An 18184-nucleotide genomic window follows, 5' to 3' on the forward strand; every position below is an offset into this window, starting at 1 on the left:
TTTTCTTCCCCCTTAATCACTTTCCATATTTCTGCTAACCTGAGGTTTTCTGAGGGAGAAGACAGGAATAGCCACTAAATCAGACCTAAGACCTGGCTTCTCTCACCCCTTAATAAATGCCATAAGAATGGGCCTGCTAGGTCTCTCATTATCACGTATTCATGATGGACTTGAAATAACTTTCCTTCTGAAGCTTTATCAGAAACTGACCTTTTCTTAAAACCTCTTAACAAATTGTCACTTTCTCATGAAACTAATCTTGGAAAAAAATCCTGGCCAACTACAATTGCAACAGTTTGCCTTCAACTTTTCTTTCAGACGTGAGTGTGGGCGTATATATATGATTACGCACCTGCAAACTCACAACCCTTACAGCACTACTGATCAGCCTTTATTTTTCTGGAATCTTAGTTTTATTTTCAGCAATAGGCTTTCTTTCTGATCTTCTTGTTTAACTGAAATGCTTTGGGAGCTATAGATAAATGCAGGCATAATTAATTAAAGCTTAGTGCATTTATGCTAGTATTTTAAACTTCTCAGTGGGCCACCTAGATTCTGGGAGCAAATGTGCAAAAATCTCTATCTCTTTTCATGCCAGTCTAACAGAGGAGCAGTTTCATGGCTGTATCTCTCCTTTCACCTTCTGTTCACAATAGTTGCCCCTAGCCTTTCTTGCTTTATACTCACTTGAGCAGTAACTTGGCAATAATGTCTAAAATGGTCCTTTCAGGGACTACACTAGAGATGTGCATCTGATATGCCATCCCTTCCTCAAGATCATACTGAATTAAGGTATGTCCTGAAATTATCTTTCTTAGCCTGCTGGCTAAGGAGTGCCTGTAAAGCCTCCTTAGTTATATATCTGGGAGCTACAGGCACATAAAGCTGTGCTATACTTCCATTATTCAGACATATTTTGTCAGTCTGTTGAACTGTTTGATACCTAAGAAAAACACTAAATTTGCCTTAACTCTTAGGAAAATTGTGTTTTCTTATTTTATTTTGAAAAATATTCAAATTAGGTGTCTTAAGAAATGTTTCCATCTGATTAGTTCCAGAAGTTGTGACAAAAGGCTTAATACAAGTCCTGTGTCAGAAAGAGAACTCGTCTTTTTCATATGCCAGGTGTGTGTATATATATGTAGCATTTGGGTGAGTAATGCCTAGCACAACAGAAGAAAGAAAATAGTAAATTATATCTGGACCCCTTCTCTACTAGCAGTTGGAACAAAATACTGAAAAATAAACAGCAGCTGCAGTCCAACTCTATTTATATTTTTGAACTTACACCAAGCATTGTATGGTTGAAGCCCTGTCTGTAAAAACTGGTACAACTGAGCTCTTTCTAATTTCCTGTTTCTTTAAAGTTAAGGAGTTTCTTCCTGATTGAGTGAGCAAAAAACATGCTCCAGACATTTTCCCTGTCTTTGAATCCCATCTTTTCCCACTGTAATCTGACATACACATCTTTTGGTGATAGCAGTGACTTCCCAGGGTTCAGCCTTAGCTACTACAGTAAAGTTCCTTGAGAGGAGGGAAAAAGTGGAATCTGTACCACTAGCTCTTAGCAGTAACCTCCTCTCAGTTTTAAGCTCCATGTTACGCAGCTTGTGATTCACCAAGGAAAGTGAAATGTACCAAGAAAATACATATAAACACCTGAAAGATTTAACATTTGTAAAAGTATAATCTCAGGATAGATGGCATGCATATACCTATAAACATCACTAAAATAAATATAAAATCCTCCCTCAGGAGCCTGGCAATACATCGTATTTGTTAACTCACAGTTGAGGAAGAATTTCTGCATAATCATTACAAACATGGGAACTGAAAGGGTTTCCTGGATCACCAAATACAGTGCTTCATTGCTGTAGGCAACTGTATCATATAAACCCTCCATGAAGTGATAAGTTTCATTTTAAATTAATGACTTTTGCTCTTACTTATCCTCCTCAGAGGCAATTCTACTTCCTCACTTGTCTAATAGTTAAGCAGCAGTTTCCAGTGTAAATTTACTCCAGGACATTCATACGTGTTCTTTGCTAAGACCATAAAAAAAGCAATCAAAGAACAACAACCAACCACCTTTTCTTTTCATGTTTCCTCAGGACATTTGTATAATGTCTGACATAATAGTAGACTGACTCATTGTGAGTTTTCAATTCTAATTTCATTATATTCCAGTCTGATCTAATTTTTCCAAACAGGAAATTCAACATAATGACAACATCTCCTCCTGGACATAGCAGGCCTGGATATGAGTTATACCTTACTAGATATGTTGATTCATGAATACTGCTTAGATTACTTATTTTACGAGTAGCTTTACAGTAGGACATAAATGACTGTGGATGCCTAAAGATACTAAAATAGAATGAGACAATATTTTGAGAGTTTTTTATTTTGATTATTATAAGGCTGAGTTGGTTGTTCTTGGACCAGTGAACAATTTACAGACTCTAACTGTCCATACAATTCATAATTTAGGAGTATCTGAAATTTATTTTTCTGGATCTTGAATCTGCCTAATCCAACACAGGTCAAGATCACTTCCTTTCAACATTAATTTCCTTGATTCAGAATAGCACATAATTCTTCCATCAGAAGCTACTACTAATACTGGCAGCATCTAGATGGTTTATTTTAACTTAATTAAACACATCTTTCTCTTCACTCCCTCGCAAAAAAATACCAATATGCTGTATTATCTTGTAACTCTTGCTTCAGTGTCCTGCTTCTTCAAACAATGTTTTTAGGTGATTCAGAAAATACTCACCTACTAACTTGCCTGAAGAGTGTTCTATTTCAAACATCACCTTTTACCATTCACTATTATCACTGTGAAAAGTACACAGCTGTGTCACACCATGGAGAATTATGTTTCACTGCATCGGGATTATAAAGGAAAAAGCTATGAATACTTTATTAATTCATTTTCTTTTCAAAAGTGCATAGTTAGGCCCCCTCAGAATGTATTCCTCAAGAGTAGCAATTTATGATTGCAATGAGTTAAACAAATGCAGAGGTTTGAAACATAAAAATTACATTGCTTATTATATTTTGTAGTGCTATTTGTGCACTGTAAAAAGGGAGTGAAATCAGTAATTCACTGCATACAGAGCGCTTGACTCAGCAGTACCAAATTGGGAAAGACTCTGGAATCTGAGGACCAGCACTAGAATCTGAGGAGCATCACAGTGATGGAACACTGGAAAGGGCTGTGGTTGTCCTTGTGGATATGATCCTGAAGAGGTGTCTGTTGTTGCACCATTTCTTTGGAGATGGCTTGCATTATATTTTTAATGCCTTTCTTTTGATGAGCATTTGATTTCTTAGAATGTAGACGCAGAGTAAATTAATGTAGTAATGGCCCACCGAATCAATATTTCAACTCCTTTTACAGTAATGTAGAACAACTTCTGTGATTGCTATAACCATGTGATTATTTGCTGGGAAGATCTCATTTGCAGGTATTTATGACTTCATTCCCTTCATGGTCTAATTTGAAATGCAGTTTTGATGCATTAATTGTCTATAGCAGTGGTGGGTTAACCCTGGTTAGCTGCTCTATCACTCCCCCCTTAGCAGGGCCAGGGGTAGAAATAGGAAGAACACAGACAAGAAAGCTCATGGGTCAAGATAAAGACAAGGAGCTTGCTTACCAGTTACTGTTGCAGGCAAAAGAGACTTGACTTGGGGAAAATTAACTTAATCTATTGCAAATTAAAATACATTCAGGTAGTAGGAAACACAAAGACAAACATTGAAACACCTTTCCTCCCGCCCACCCCACCCCTTCCTCAGGCTCAACTTCGCTCCTTCACCCCCAACTCTACCACCACCACCTCCCAGAGCAGCGCTGGTGGGGTGGGAGCTTATAGTCAGTATACACGAGTCTTTCAGCTGCTCCTTCCTTCTCACCCTTTTCCTTGGCTCCAGCATGGATTCTCCATAGACCGTTGTTCCTTCAGGCAATATCAGTCTACTCCAACAAAGGGTCCTCCACAGGCTGCATCAGGGGTTTCTGCTCTGGCACCATGGAGCACCTCCTCCTCCCTTCCCTGACCTTCAGGTTCCCTCTGTTGCTTCTCACTCTTTTTGTTCCCTCCTTTCTCTCTTGCTTGCTGGCATTTTCCGCCCTTCTCTAAATCCACTTTCAGAGAGCACCACCAGCTTTGCTGATGGGCTCAGCTGTGTCCTGTGTTGGGTCCATTGCAGAATCAGCTGTCCCTGGCACAGGGCAACCCTGACCTCCTCCCACAGAGACCCCTCCTGCAGCACCACTCCCCCCAGCTACCAAAACCTGCCACACAGAGCTAAGGCTTATGTTCATGTGTGCTCTTTATTTAGTATTGTTATTTTAAATTGACAAACCTGGAGTTAGTTATATCAGTCTTTGTTATCAGCTTGTCAGTTACTTAATAAATACGTTCCATCATCTCTGTGGGAGTTTTAGTCATTTAGATGGTAATTCCTGTTTCACAGGTATGTTCTCTACTAGGTGCCAAATACAATCATCTATGGTATTACTGGCAATAAATTTTAACAGTTTTCATGTCCGTACATTTGTGTGTAGTTTTATTATGTAGGAAGTATCTGAATTTAAACTAGCATCTCAAATCTATGTGGGCCATCTTCCTCTGGAAACTTCTTAGTATTGCTGCACTTCAGATATGTGACAGCATTACAAAGCAAGAAATAACACACTGATAGACTGGTCATGTCTGTTACCACCAGTAATTATGGTTATCAAAACAGCAACCCAGTTTTCATCCCTACCTGTCAACATAGTTCATTTTGACACTTAGAAGAGAAGCACAGAGGAAATGTTAGTTAGAGACCTCTTTGTCCATTAAACTGTGCTTTAACTATTAAAACTGTTTCTTTTTATCCATGCTTTGTGGGTGATCTCCAACTGCACTAGAATGAATATTCTGCATGTTCTTCTATCCCAGCTGTTTAATGTATCCATCAAAATATCTATGCCATAAGGATCTTCAGATACACTAGTACATGGGAAAGCTCTTCCTTAAAAAAAGAGCCTGATATAGGTCATATGATAAAAAATTATATGTCTCAATTCCGATTAAGAAAGTCATCATTTTTTGAGTAGTCTAAGCTACGATCGACTATTTTTATTCTAGTCTGTTTGTGAAGTGTCCTATGATCTTGGTGGTGTAGTAGAAGTTATTTTAAAATTATTTTTTCCATATAAACTGTAGATATTCAGGATGTTTTTCTACAGAGTGTCAGCCAGCTGCAAATTACTTTGCACTTGTCTATCTACACTTACAGATTGGCCTTCAGGGAGGGAATAGCGACAAAGTGAGAAGACAGCATTAATGAAACCTAGACAAGCTTTTCCACATTTTTGTATTAGACTCTTAATCTGCCCAGTCTCTGCCAGATCTTTTCCCCAAGTAAGTGCTTATGATGAAAGCTTTTCTATCCGCTGTGCTTTAGACTAGGTGCTATAAGTCTCTAAAAAGGAACAATAATTTTAGCTCATTTTTTAAAGTTATTTTAGTGAGCCTGTGTACAATTTTTGTATAAAGAGTGAGATATTTGCAACACCTTCTATAACTTTGAAGTGTTCTTTGCAGAATTGAATACTATAATCGCAAGTTACTTTTTTGTTTTCTAAGCATTGGTTAAAAAAACAAACCAAAACACCACATACCTAGTGATTTACAGGTTGTAAAGGAAAAAAAAAATAGGGAAAAGACAAAAAAATTGTTTGAAAAGATAACAGGATGTTTTTGAAACAAAGAATAGAGCCAGTTAAACAAAACCTGTAATAGGTAATATTACCCAATTAAAAAAAGACCAACACTCCCCAAATGTTGAGAACTAGGAAAGCTGCGAGAAGCATGCAGAATCATCCCTGCCAACCCAGTCCTTCAGTGTATCTGATACGTTTCTATTCCTGTCTCTGCCAGTGAGTGCTTAGTGGTTTCCCATGACTCCAGATTCCAGATGTGTTTATTTCAGAAGAGGTCATAAAATGCTAGTATAGATGACTTTTCATCTTCGTGGATTTTTTTGTAATCAGAGATAGGTGAAGGTTAATTAGATTTAATACAGTGTGGGTTGTGTTTTTTTTTTTAAACAGAGCACAGTGATTGCCAACTGGCACAGTGTGCAGAACCCAACTTGTACATGCTTCTGGTCTGTTCAGTAAGTAATGAGATTTCTAGAACAGCAGAATTTGCTGCAAAGACACTGGGCTGGGACTCACGAGACTTGAAATTTATTCCTCGCTCTACTGCTGACCTGCTGTGTGACTTCTGTAAAAATCACTTCAACTCATTCCTTTTCATTGCCACCCTTTGCTGTAACTTCTTTCTATGGGTAGTGACCTCCTAAGGCAGTAAAGGAACTTTATAATTGGAAGTTGGGCTTTTTAACCTTCTCAGTGTAAACACTGTCACTCTCCCTCTATAACAATCTCTACAACAATTCAGTCCCATTAAAAGTATGATCCATAAGTAGTATAATAAAATGCCCTTACCTTTTTATCAATAGCAAAATTCAGTGCAACAAACTGACACTATGAAATTACAGTTATGAAGCAGCTTATTGTTAAGTAAGTTTGATGGAGGTGTTCCAGTTGTCCACTCAACAGCTAGCATCAAAACCTTACCACTATAACTGGCATCCTTATGGGAATTCTCAGCACAGGAAACAAGGAATTAACAAGCAGAATGAAATGAAAAACCAGTCCTTCATTTCCAAATATGGTCCTTCTTCGATAAGACTGCAGTCTTCACTGTGTGTTATTCATGTATGTGCCTCCCCCCTGCCCCTTATGGGGGGGGGGGGGGGGGGGAGAAGGGCAGAAAGACCCTCAGACGCAAGGCTTTCCTTAGTAATGACATGATAAAAGAAAATGTAGGTTTCTATTAAAGGTTTGTTACTATCTGCTGTGATAAAATAGCTCTGTAACAAGAATAATTAGAGCTCTCATTTTCCCTTTCCTTTTTTAACAATGATCGTTACAACAACTTTGCTATCCTCTAAGCCAGAAAAAGTAGAAAACGCAGAGAATGGCAGTAAGAAAAAAGATGTGAAGTGATGAATTGCATTCAGCACCAAAAATATGTAGGGAGAAGAGTAAGAATGGCTGTTAAAGAAATCATATCATGAAAGATAAGAAATCTCACAGAACATCAGTCATTCTTATTCTGCATGTTTGCTGGCACAGTAAAGGCAATAAAACAAAACATATGCTTTCCTTTGTGTAGTACACAAAGGCAGGATCTGAAGAAAAATAACTAACCATCTAGTGATGGTAGTCAGCTAAAATAAAATAGATTCCAGTGCTGCAATTTGCAGTATCCTGCAGTGTTTGCAGAAGTTTTTCCTCAAGCATTACTAATGTTAGAACTTTAGACAGCTTCCTTGAGTCTTTGCGGAACATGTTGTGTTAATTCCTACAGTGTTAAAATGATGTTTTGGCCTGACAATAATATGCAAAACTCCCAGGAAGGCTGTGTTTAAAACATAAAAAACTACAAGCAATTCTTTTTAAATTGCTCCCTCCTGTTTTAAGATATACTGCACTTTCAGACATTGCCACATAACATTGACTGTAGTATGCACATAAGAAATGCAAAATCTTAAATTCTAGTCAGCAGTCTACATCTATAGTAGGTTAAAGCAAATGAGTACTGCAAAATGAATCTCTAACCTGTTACATGGTTCCCCAGCTTCATCCTATGCTTCCCCCTTGCTACACAGGGGTATGTTTAAATAAATAATAATAAAACTAATCATCCTCTTGGCATATGGTAACACTTACATGATGGTATCAAATCTTTTCAGCGGGGTGGTTGGTCACTATCTGGGTGGCAACAGGAGTTTGTCACAAGGATCCTTGCAACGGCTTTTTCAGATGGATCAGGTGAGACTTCTCAAACCACTGTTCTGCAAAGCAGGGCTTCATCACATATAACAGTTACTTGGGAAGACAAATGCCATAACTCTGAATGTCCCCCCCTTCCTCCTCCTTACTCCGAGCTCGTATTGCTAGGCATGGCATCATATGGTGTGGACTATCCCTTTGGTCAGTTGGGGTCAGCTGTCTGGGCTCTGTCACCTCCCATCTTCTTGTGCACCCCTCAGGCTACTCATTGGTGGGGCAGTGTGAGAAACAGAGAAGGCCTTGAAGCTGTGTAAGCACCTTTTGGCAGTAGCTAAAACATTAGTGGGTTATCAACACTGTTCCGGTCACAAATTCAAAACATAGCACTGTACGGGCTGCTATGAAGAAAACTAACTCCATCCCAGCCAGACCCAGTACATCCATTCAAAACATGTAACTGTTGTAACCATGTAACTATTGATGCCATTTCTATATCTACAAGATTTTCTTCTATTTACATGTAGTTTATCTCTGTGCAACTTGGTCAGTTCTGCAGCAGGAACCACCTGAAAGAGTCTCTGCAAGGGCCAGACTATCTAATGAAGATGTTAATCAACACATTTAGGTATACAAATTGGTGCAGGCACAACAGAAGCTGCCTGGGGGAAATCTTCAGGAACTATACAAAACTCCTACCTGGAAACCTCCTGCACGAGTTAGCCAAATACTTAATGGTAAAGGTGGCTGCCATTAAGCACTGCCATGAAAGTCTATAAAAACAAGATACAAACAGGAACAGGACCTTAACTACTGCTTATTCATAGAAGTATTTCTTCCAGAAGAAAAGAAAAATGTCATCTTAACTGAATATTGTTCCTAGTCATTGGAAATTTATGAACCTCCCATTTTTGACAGCCTTTACAAGTCCAGAGTTTAAAAACAAAACCAGAAACTTGATAAACAATATTCATTTCAAATTGTTTGATCTAAGCCTGTGATTTAAACTTATCTCCTTTAAGCAATCTTTTTCAGAATTTAAAGAGAAGCAGACCTCACTGTACAGTAGTTAGCTCTGCAGCTATGACTAGGATTGATCAGTATCTGCAACTATGACCAAAACCTGAAACTGTTAAATTCATGTTATTTTGGATCTGATGTTTTCAGAAGGACAAAGCATAGACCTTATTAATTTCCATCTTAAAAGTTCCATCTCTATGGTCTATCTTATTCTTTGATGCGTAAATACTGAAGTGCATCCAGAATGAGCACTTACCTGTGAAAACATCGCAATTAGTTCTGCATAAAAGCAATAAATTCTGAGTAAAATTCAAGAAGAGGAACAAGCTCTTCTGTCTCAAATATCCTCCTTCCAGAAGGATGTTCAAGAATACTGGGAAATATTTAACAACAAAGTGAATATTTATTGAAAAAATATAGCAGCGGTCCTCAAAGCACTCAATTTTTAGTACAGAGGGTTAAAAAAACAAACAGGAAAACAAAACTTGTGAAGTATTAGGTCTGGAAAAAATGGAAATGAGCTGGAATTTGTATTCTGAAGAAGAACTAAAATAGAGCAAGAGAATAAAACAGCTGCTTCAGGAATACAAATGCTAAATTTATTAATGCAAGAGAGGGCAGTATGATTAAGTTGTTTAATGTACTGTGTAAAACACCAGAACAGTTGGCTTAATATATTTAACCAGGAAGGCTAAAAAAGCCCTGAGTCCAGGCTGGAGTAAGTTCCTAAGCAGGTTATCTCCCCATTCTTTGGCTGAGATTGTCTTCAATTTTTTTTTTTTTTCCCCTCATACTCAATCCTGGCAAAACTGTATTGCCATACAGAAGTACCTCAATAATAAAAATGCTAGTTCCAATCAATGTTGAGTTCTAGCTGACTGTGTCATACCGTAGGTATTCTTGACATTCAGCTGCACAGCCCAAACCAAGTTAAGGAGGCTTGCTCACCCCAACAGGTACCAGAGCATTTAATTATTTTACTGTATTCTTATACAGTTAATCTCAGCAAAGGCTCCTTCAAAAAGCAAAACGGAGCAGAAGATGCTAAAACTTTACATAGGAGAGAAAATATAGGTTTTATTCAAGGAATGAAAAAAAATTAAGGAATTAATGTCACCACTGAACTCCAATAATAGAGATGTAAGGGATGTGGGGAGACACCATATGCTTTCCATTAAATTTTACACTACTTTCTCATTGTAATTTTTTTCCCCTCAACATGTCTTGAATTTGGTTGCTTTAATTATCCTCAGACCAACAAAAAAGTTAGCAAGAATGTCTACTATTTATATGTATTGTCTGCTACTTACCCTCAAACCAGCTGTAGCAGGTAAAGGAAGATAGGGACTCTCTGCTAGTCTGATTGTCTAGACAGACTCTGCAAGTCTGTATTAGTGGCAGGGGGCTGAGTAGAATTAGGGCCAGCTAATTAATAGGAAAAGGCCACTGAAGCCTTTTATTCATATAAGCATACATATGTATATGTGTACATATACACACATCCCCCCCCATACAGTGGAAGAAACCCCTAGCAGCACTGTATTAGAAAGAAAACCAGATGAACTTTAACATATACACAAGAACAATTTCTGTTCTTACAGCCACAGCACATTCATACAATCAATAAGAGTTGAATTTGGATCACTGAGTATTGAAAGTGATCCATGTATGCCTTAAGGAGTATATCACTGAGGAACAGTAGACTGCTTGTGACATAAGCCAATAACTGGTCCTCTCAAGAGAAAATGCTGTAGAGAACAAATGTCATTTCTCTGCAGGGAGTAAATGAGCAAAAGTCTGCTCACTGGGACTCTCTTTTTCTTCCACACTGAAGAATTTAGTTCACTGGAAACACTGTCTTCCTCTACATTACATACACTTCAGTGAAAGTAGGAGAGAGTCTTAAGACTTCCGCCTTAAGGACAAAATAACCTTAAAGTTATTCCAAATGGAGTTATACCTTAAAAGACCTTGTAAAAAGTCTTAACAATCAAACGTGACAACAAACAGCATCATTCATGTAGGATGGATAAATAAAATACTCAATGGTGAAGTGATGAGCTTGCAGGCGATATACAAATCCAACTTTTTTTCCACAGTCACACAATGTGCTACAAAACAAAGAGATTCATGGGAATGTTTTGTAAGTTATGGTAGTTCTTGGCTCCTTCCATCCTCAGTAGAGGTTAACCAATAGAGAGTACCATCCAGTTTCTATTGACTATAGACAAAATCTAAAATTAAAACCAACTTTTGTGACTATTGCTACATATGCTGAAATAATCAGTTTTATTCTGTGCTTACAATTACCCCAAAACATAAAAGAAATTGCTGGCTATATTATCAGTTACACACTGCTTGCCAGTCTCAGCTATTTACTATGCTAAATTATACCGCTTAAGTACAAAATCAAAAGTTGCCAGAAATCGGGGAATTTATAAATTGGTAAAGCAGTGGTAGGAGGAATAATCTAACACCATTAGAAGGAATGGATACCCTTCTTCAAAAGGGTAATTCAGTGTATTAGCCAACAGGTAAGTAATTCAACATTTCATTAATTTGAATGTAATTTAGCAGACACTATCCTGTAACAGCTACTGTCAAGGAAACTGCTATTGTTTTGTTAGTCTCATCGTAATGATTGTGTTTGTACGATGAGTCCTAATCTCTAAAACTATCATAAATTGAAAAAAAAAATTACATACTTTCATTTGGATTGTAAAATGGAGTGAGTTGCTTTCATACCATTTCCTACTTTTTCTTAATGTGTAAACTTCCTCTATATAACTAGTTATCTTAAGATTTTAATTTAAAAGTTAATCTTCTAAAAATAATATTAATTAATAGAGTTTTCCTTGTATTCCCCTATTACCTTCTGTCCTTTTAGTTCCAGGTTTTCAGTTGTAATGGCCTACAGCTCTACTGCAGGCTTCCTAGCAGAGAAACAAATTTGTGCCAGCTTGCTGAATACCCTCAGTAATGTTCAGTCACTCAGAACTTCTCCATCTGTGTGTCCATCCATCCAAAGAACCAGATGCTCTGAAAGACGCCTTATCCACCTTGCCTGATGTATCAATATCTGAAATATGTTGCTACCATAACTGCTGTTTCCAGCCCTACAAGCAAAGGCAACAACTGACCTACCTGGAGCCCTCAGTTGCTTAATTGGTCAGGTACAGTGTTTTTTTTACAAGTCAACTGTTTCTGTTGCTAGAGCTAAAGGGAAACCTGCCAAAGATTTTTACATGATTCACTGTCCTCCACCCTGACCCCCCCTCAAAAAAAATCACTAATGGGAAGCATTATAACAAGAACTAGTAGAAAGCAACCATTGCACCAAGGAAGAAGAGAAGTTCAGAGAATACACAGGTTTCATCAGAATGAAAAAGCTAAGGTTTCTATGCATAATTGCACATCTACTATTTCCATTTGGTTTTCCACTGATAGCCATTTAGACAACTCAATTATTTTATTATTGAAATTAGGTAATGAGATAATTACACAAATTTTCTTTCTAAACTTGTATATATTCCACTGACACATGTTGCGGAAACATTTTTGCCAAGAACTTGATGATTCAATGTGAACTTGCTTCAACAGATATGAAGAAACATCCTTGATTCTTTGTTACACATCCATGCAGCTCTGTTTTTTAGTTCAACACATAGATTAATACATAGGATCTGAATCAGCAGCTAAACACTTTCCAAAATATTTTACTAGTAAACCTGAAATTTCTTTTGAAAGTACCGTAGAAGAAAGTTTCCTTATGTAAAAAAGAAAATGTGTGCATGATAGATAACAATTTTTGTAAGAAACTTAATTATGTTTGATTATCATAAATAATTGCAATTTTTCTCTGTTACACCCCTTTGAGTAACCTATTACTTCTGATTAGAAGCTTCGGCAAAAATATTGATTAAGCTATGCTCTTAGAAACAAAAGAATGATGTATACGAATCTCAAGGCTCTCTTGAACTACAAAGTAAGCAGGCAAAAAATATTTCTGATTTACATCTAGCAGACAGATACTCCCAACCATAATACATTTCAGATCATTGCAAGAGAGATGTTCATCATGTAATATGGTAAAAGGAGTCCAGTGATTAATCCTGCAGAGTTAAGCATCTTCAATCATACTTTATACCAGAGTATTAAAGTTGTAGAATCAGTTTAAAAGGGACTATCAGTAAAGAGTGAGAAGTTACTGAAACTTGGTATTTTTCTTTTATTGAGGAATTCTGTTGAAAATGCTTTACTTTTACTTTCATTGAAGTGCTTTACTATGCACAGCAAATCAGTTTTTAATGAAAAATAGTAATAAAATAGTTACAAGTCACATAAGCCAATGAACTGTGTTAACGAATAACACTTGGAAAAGGTGCCTACGCATTTTAGTAGCTTAATTTCTAGTTTTTAAGATAAACATTCCATCACTGAAGCATCAAAGCTTCTGCCTTGGGCAACTATTCACTACTGCAACATCTGCGGAAGCCAATGTTACTGCCTCCCAGCTGTTTGTTACCATTACTCTTTCGCCAAAAATTGCCAGCCCCATAGAACATGATGTTGCTCAGTGAGCAGCATGGATGATACAAGGATTCCCTCATCTGTTTCAGTATAAAGTTAGCTAAGTTAACTTAAATCCAACTGCTCATGCATTTTGGTGAATCAAAAGAAATGGCAGGCAGAATTTCTTCTAAAGATCAAATGTTCGGTGTTCAATGTTACATGGTAAGAAGCAAATTTAAGAATTAAAAGGATCTTTAAACTCATCTCAAAGTTTGTCTGCACCTTCCTGTTCTGAAAAACAGCTTTAAAATGTTGATACTGTCAATCTTTAAGCGATTTGCTTCATTAGGGATAAGTTAGATCTTTGTTGCTAGGTATTTACAGCTGCTGCAGCGAGAATAAACAGCAAAACTCTACAAGACTGCTATGGCAGCAAAAAAAGGCATGACCATGACACTACACAGCACTGTTCTGCAGATATTTGTAACGCTTTTATGCTGTGTTGATGTAAAGAGGTACAGGAATTCTAGTGAAAACATTCAAGCAGGAAATTTGCAATCCTGTCAGGAGCTTATCCAATGTCTTCACTTGACCCTTCCTCAAATTTCTCACCTAGAAATTACAGCGGTGTTTTGTATTCAGAACTGGGGAAGAATCTGGATCTGAATGCTCTAGACTGGATTCTCTTGGTCTACTAAAACAATTTGTCCCAGTACAAAAGGTACATGTAAAGAAGGACATGTAAGAAATATAACCATACATTATGTATGGCTGACACATTAATTTTGCCATACAGCTCACACTGATGGGACAAGTTAACTAAGAAGCCATGTCAGCAACATAACATGAGCAAAACTGAGCTGTCAGGAACAGGAAAGAGTTAGAGCTGTACTATGCTCAGTCCTTGCCGTCTGGAAGTTTTTGGCCAGAGGCATAAGATTGTCAACTGTAACCTGCATAGGGTTTAGATGTCTTTACATCATGAAGCTACACCCTCTTTCTCACATAATAATCCCCAAATACAGTCTGAACTTCAGGAATACAGCGTTAAAATCATGAGAAGGGAAAAAACTCCTATTCAGAGAATATCCTTGATAAAGCAGCAGTGTGTCCTGTCGATTAGGCCTAGAAAGATACCATTTTTTAAATGTAAGACAGAACTGTTAGTTTTACTCTTACAGGTGGATTCATTTATAAATGCTGACCCTGACATATAATCTTCAATAAAAGCTGTGCTTTTCTATCTAATTTCCATCTTTCAGCTGAGACATTAGCATTCCTTATTCAATGTTCTTCTCTCTCAAGCATTACCTCAGATTAATTGGCACTGTATAAAATAAGTTGCTGGGTGCACAATGGTAACCATGGTAGCCTTCATACTATCTTCACAAGGCATATGTAATTCAGTCCTCAAGAAAACATAATTAGTATGTAGCATAATATATTCTCTCTAAACACATCACCATGGTATGAAATACACACTATCAAAGCAAATGATGCCTACAACCTCCACTGAACTGGGCTGCCATTACTGAGCAGTTACATTACAAAATAATATATTATTAAGTAGTTTTGCTGCAGCATCCTCAACTTGCGTAATGTTTCTTTAACTGCATGTCTTGTCTTTACGACCAAAAGGTGGCAATGTTCTACTTACAATCAGCTGGCCTTAAAAAGTCAATAGAACTGTACTCAGGCAGGAGTAGTGAAATCTCTTTCCAGCCAAGCCAGAAAGCTATGCATCATTAACTAGTGTGCTTACTAGGCCCCCATACTTCGGTGATGACACTTTCAGTTGAAGTGACACAAATATTAAAATACCGTTCAAGTCATAATCCAATGAGCTGTGTGAAAGTACATTCGCGTATATCTTCTTACGAGGAAAATTAAAAGGCATATGCAGCTTAAAAACAAAGTGTGTTCTCTGTTACTCATCACATATAATCAGGCCTTATTCCGGATACTTCCAATGTGTTTATATAAGATAATTACTGCTATGCAGTGAGTGAAAATTTTCACTAGCCTGGCTGCTCAAAGGATGCCACCTAGCCACTTCACATTTTTACAGAAGCTTATTTCGATAAATGTAACTCATTTGAGGTGATCTCCATAACTCTTTTGGGTATTTGCGACTTGTGAATATTGAGGTCATCTGAAACATCTGCCAACGAGGCCTTAATACCACACCCATGGACTGTCAGTGCACATAACAGCATGGAAGAAACAGCGTGCAGCTGTTATTTTTCTAGTCAGTGTATCAACAACAATTGCATTACTTATTTTAATGGAATGAGTTAGGAATAATGACATGTAGGAATGAACTGCTACCCTGGTACTGGGCTCACTCCTATGGTTATCAAACATGGGGTAGCCCACACCCAAACATTCAGATGCTATTTCCATAAGACACTAAATGAGAAAGCTAAGTGACAAAAGAAAGTATGTTTTTCCTGGTGTTTCACAGGGAGATGTTTTTCAGTATCGGCAGTAAAATGGGAACTCCTCTAACATTATTTTGTATAACTACTTGTGGTATTTAGGATGACTGACTGCTTGCTATGAAGTTAAAGCAAAGGCTAAAGAAGAAAAGCCAGGAAAGGGAGGAAGATAGTCTATATAAGGAGCAGCCTTACAAATGCACTGAAGTAATTGTTGGTTTTCTAACAAAAAAGATAGCACTCTCTGAGGCCAAATTTGGCATCATGATCATTCTGATGAGGCTGAGGAGAAAAAGTTATAGTAAGAGAGCTAGAGAAAAAAACTCATTTTCAAATGCTGCCAGCTAATATCTGTAAAATTACTATTAGCTACAAAAATCAAAGAGAACTGCTTCTCCACAAAACAGGAGTAACAAGAATAAGATGTCCAGACTTGTACAGGATAGTCAGTACTTCACAGCCATGAAAGTCATTTAATTCCTCATGTGAATACATATTGATTTAGTTTACTGATATACTAGAAATGTTACGTTCATTAAGTGTGGGATATCAGTGTGTCAGATGAAATGCAGACATCCACTACACCTCTGGTAAAAATTTCAGACACCTCGTTTTGGACCCCAAATCAACTTAGCAAATATGATATGAAGTAGTTGCCTGGCAGTTAATTCATCTTAGCCCAGTATCCTTAGTAATTTTCATGTTTACAAAATCTACCTTCATTTTACTCCCTCTACGTATGCATGAGGGGAAGTACTTTCCAACTCATAACGAAAAAACTTTGAAACTGCTATAATTAATGTTTAAGTGGTTTTGATAATACTATTTGACCTTTCTTTTATACCATGGACACTTTTCTCCTGACAAATCCTTGTGATGTGGTAGTGCTGTTATCAGAACAGAATGAACTAACTGACGTTTCCACTCAAACATCACCATACCAGGTGACAGCCTCGTGTCCCAGTCAGCTAGGATAACAGGTGCAGATCTCCATTTCAGATATTTATGGCAAAAGGTAGCATTATGATCATAAAATTCCAGCCACACACACGCTTACAATCCATGTGCATCTGAATCCACACATTTTGACATTTAGATACGTGGGGAAATGGAAGGAAACAGCATTTCTTTCAAGTGACAGTGCTACAGAACAATTTTTCAGGTAACAATGTAATTGATTGCAATTATATAGAATCACAAGAAAAATGCCCTCTGTTAATACTGTAATGCTTAAGTTGACATATCACGCTTTCCATTTATGGCCATTATAAAATTTATTTGGCCAAAAAATGGGGAAAACTGGTAAAATAGTAGCATTTTATATGGAAAAGCCTGCTAGTTCAGGAGAAGCTATTTGTCTTCAGGTAGGCGATGACAATTATTTCATGCATTTACATTAGGTTATCTATCATCAAATAATGTTATATGACACTAATGTTACATTTTTCTTAAGATACAGTATTTTATTAGATTTTTTTGTCATCTAGTCTCAGTCATGTCATCAATTCTAAAAAAACTTTTTAAAGTAGTTCTAATAATTGCTGGACTCACTAGACATAGATCCATTCATTTATGACCAGCTATCCTGGGACATAGGAAAAACGTGAATTAGTGATCACAAACAGAAACAACAAAAAAACCCCGTTCAATTTATATTAGAACGTGGGAGCAGAAAGATCACAAATACTATTTGCCCTATGTTCTATATTCTGTTTCTATTATATAAACTCGGCTTACTTTATGTAAAACGCCCAGGCAATACTATCTGTGACTGCAGAACATTTTGAACTGACTCTACTAAAAAAACAGATTACTGAGTCCTCAGCGTAAGAGTTTTTATAACCCATCACATGAAAAGTATATATAGCATTGGGTGTGGGGGAAAATGAGTTACTGCATCTTGAGAATGGTAATTAGGTAAAGTCAGCTGTCCAAGTGGGTAGTACTAAATGTCTGTGGGAAATCTTACAGGCATATAAGTAATAGAAATACAAGTTTAAGTTCCTATTATTATCCTAAGTAATATAATGTAAGTATTAACACAGTAAAGTATTGGAGTATTTTAAATGCCTTTCAACTGCTGAAAACAAATTGTTGTAGTCATTAACTGTTGAATATTAGAAACCCTATTTGTTCATTAACGTTATTTAATGTTTGTGAAATTATTTGACTATCATTTAATTACTGGAAATTCAAACTCATCACCCTTTCCAGAGTCATCCTTTTCAGAGAGACCTTGTGGTGGGTTGACCCTGGCTGGAGGCCTGGTACTCACCAAAGCCGCTCTATCACTCCCCCCGCTCAGCTGGACAGGGGACAGAAAATATAACAAAGGGCTTGTGGGTCGAGA

This window comes from Haliaeetus leucocephalus, unplaced genomic scaffold, assembly GCF_000737465.1.
Source record: "Haliaeetus leucocephalus isolate CR32 unplaced genomic scaffold, Haliaeetus_leucocephalus-4.0 Scaffold340, whole genome shotgun sequence".
Classification (NCBI taxonomy): Eukaryota; Metazoa; Chordata; class Aves; order Accipitriformes; family Accipitridae; genus Haliaeetus; species Haliaeetus leucocephalus.